The sequence below is a fragment of the Peromyscus californicus genome, unplaced genomic scaffold (genome assembly GCF_007827085.1).
Source record: "Peromyscus californicus insignis strain IS unplaced genomic scaffold, ASM782708v3 Scaffold_5__1_contigs__length_169319896, whole genome shotgun sequence".
Taxonomy (NCBI): Eukaryota; Metazoa; Chordata; class Mammalia; order Rodentia; family Cricetidae; genus Peromyscus; species Peromyscus californicus.
In genome coordinates this window covers 21,101,070-21,103,972 of record NW_026294573.1, presented here as the reverse complement: position 1 = coordinate 21,103,972, position 2,903 = coordinate 21,101,070, and positions in this window count along the sequence as shown.

Sequence of the window (2,903 nt, the reverse complement as noted above, 5' to 3'; positions counted from 1 at the left end):
CTGGATTCCAGGGGAAGGGGCTCTCTCTCTTTCTCTCTCTCCATATCTTCTCTCTCCTCTATTTTCTCTGTCTTTCTGTCCTGTACCAGCGTCCTGAAGCATTTCTTTTTCCTTTGAGAGACCATGTCCACACTTGGGTATGTCTTTTTTTTTTTTTAATTAGTCCTTGTGTTTAATATCTTTCCGTGTGGGACATGGTGGCGCACACAGGAGGCAGAGGCAGGCTGATCTCCGTGAGCTTGAAGCCAGCCTGGTCTGCATAGTGAGTTCCAAGACAGCTGTCGCTACAAAGTGAGACTCTGTCTCAAAAAAACAAACAGATCTTTCAATAAACAGTAATCTACTTCATACTGGCTTGGCCTGGAAGTCTTTTCTTTGGCAACGCCAGCTTTACCTCACTTGGTGGCTCTTGGAGGAGAAGGGAACAGCCGGGAGGTGGTGGCACACGCCTTTAATCCCAGCACTTGGGTGGAAGAGGCAGGTGGATTTCTGCTATGGGATGTTCTGTATGGCAAATGTGTTGCTAATTAGTCAATAAATAAAACACTGATTGGCCATTGGCTAGGCAGGAAGTGTAGGCGGGACAAGGAGGAGAATAAAGCTGGGAAGTGGAAGGCTGAGTCAGAGAGACACTGCCAGCCGCCACGATGACAAACAGCATGTGAAGATGCCGGTAAGCCACGAGCCATGTGGCAAGGTATAGATTTATAGAAATGGATTAATTTAAGCTGTAAGAACAGTTAGCAAGAAGCCTGCCATGGCCATACAGTTTGTAACCAATACAAGTCTCTGTGTTTACTTGGTCGGGTCTGAGCAGCTGTGGGACTGGCAGGTGAGAGAGATTTGTCCTGACTGTGGGCCAGGCAGGAAAACTTGAGCTACAGATCTCTGTGAGTTCAAGGCCAGCCTGGTCTACAGAGACAGTTCCAGGACAGCCAGGGCTACAAAACAAACCCTGTCTCAAAAAACAACAACAACAAAAACAACCACAGAGAGAGAGAACGAGAGAGAGACAGACAGACAGAGACAGTGAGACAGACGAGATGGGAACTTCTCTGGCTGCTGTGGGAGGCTGCCTTGTGAGGCTGTGGTGGGCTGGGCTGTGAGCTCTGGTGGAGGCTCAGGGGGAGCTGCACTGTAGTTTCTAATGCCCTTAGCTTTTACCTCCTTGGGTTCTGGGAAGGTAACTGTTTCCCTGTGATTCTCCCAAGGAAGCTGAGGGGCCAGGTGCAGGAGGATGACCATCTTGGCTGTACTCATTCTGAAGTTTGAATTCCCAGGGCTTGCAGAGACATGCAGAGGGGACCTTTGTTTGCTAGGACCACAGCTTCCTCCTGAGCGCAGGAGATCTCAAAGGTCCCTTTGTTCTGGAGGCCTTGTTGGTCTTGGCAGCCTGGCTGGGAAGTGTCCGAGGGGAGAGAGGGACACTGGGAAAGGCTCAGGGCTGGTGTCTCCTGTGAGAGCCGGGAGGCAGGCAGGGCTGTGAAGATGTAGCAGGCCTGATGGTACTGTAGGCGCCCTGTGAATGGGATGGGATGACCCTGGGGCCCAAGGAAGTCCGGTGCAGCTGTGTGCTGAACAGCTGTTACTCTTCCTGGGAACCAGGAGTTTCCAGTGAAATTCTGCTCACAGAGGCTTCTTGGGAGAAGAAACTGCTGCATTGTATGTGTGAGTCAATTCCAAGGCTGGAGTCATGGGAACAGCCGGCTGCTGGAATTCAGCAGAAGCCAGAGCCCTGCAGGCAAAGCCTGGCTGAGTGCAGAAGTCAAGAGTGAGGGATGAGACCAGCTTGCAGCAACCTCAATGGATGGGCGGGCTGCAGCTAACCCAGGGTTACCGCCACGTGCTGTAAGGGCAGGCAACGTCCCCGATCCCTTCCTAAAGCGAGGACCTTTTCTTCAAGTGAGAGGACTACATGTCAACCTACCCGGGTCAGATGACCAATCAAAGTCGTTGCACTTGGTCCCAGGTTACTGTCCAGCCAATGAGACAGAAGCAAGAGTCAGTGGGGGCGTCTGGGAAGGATTCTCCGCCCTAATGAAAACAGACATTTTAGGGCGGGAGCCATACTCCAGTCTTCCCTGCTGGGGAGACTGCCTCAGAACTCAGCGGAGCAATTCAAACTGGAGGCTTCCCAGCCAGACTCTGGGTTAAAAGATGCTTCTTCTGGCAATGGCGTCTTCCGCAGGGTTACTGACCTTTCCTGCCTCATCTTCCTCATCTGGTTGCTCTGCAGATCCAGTGGGCGGACACAGAAATGGCTGCTCCATGCAGCAGCGTGGCTTTGCTCAGTGTTGCTGGTCTAGGTTCGGTCGTTTGAGGATGTGATGCCAGGAGATGTCCTGATATCCATTGTTTTACAGTAAGAAATGATACGACTGAATCTGTCTTAGGATTTCTCTTGCTGAAACACCATGTTCAAAAGCAAGTTGGGGAGGAAAGGGTGATTTCATCTTCCCACTTAGAAGTCCATCACTGGGGGAGCCTGGGCAAGAACTCAAGGCAGGAACCTAGAGCAGGAGCTGATGCAGAGGCCAAAGAGGAGCATAGCTTCCTGGCTTATTTCTCATGGCTGGTTCAGCCTGCTTTCTTTTTCTTTTTTTTTTTTTTTTTTTTTGGTTTTTCGAGACAGGGTTTCTCTGTGTAGCTTTGCGCCTCTCCTGGAACTCACTTGGTAGCCCAGGCTGGCCTCGAACTCACAGAGATCTGCCTGCCTCTGCCTCCCGAGTGCTGGGATTAAAGGCATGCGCCACCACCGCCCGGCTCAGCCTGCTTTCTTATTGTTCTCAGGACCATCAGCCCAGGGGTGGCACTACCCACAGTGAATGGGGCCTTCCCACATCAATCAAAAAAACACATCACAGGCTTGCCCATAGGCCAGTCTAGTGGGGACATTTCTCAAT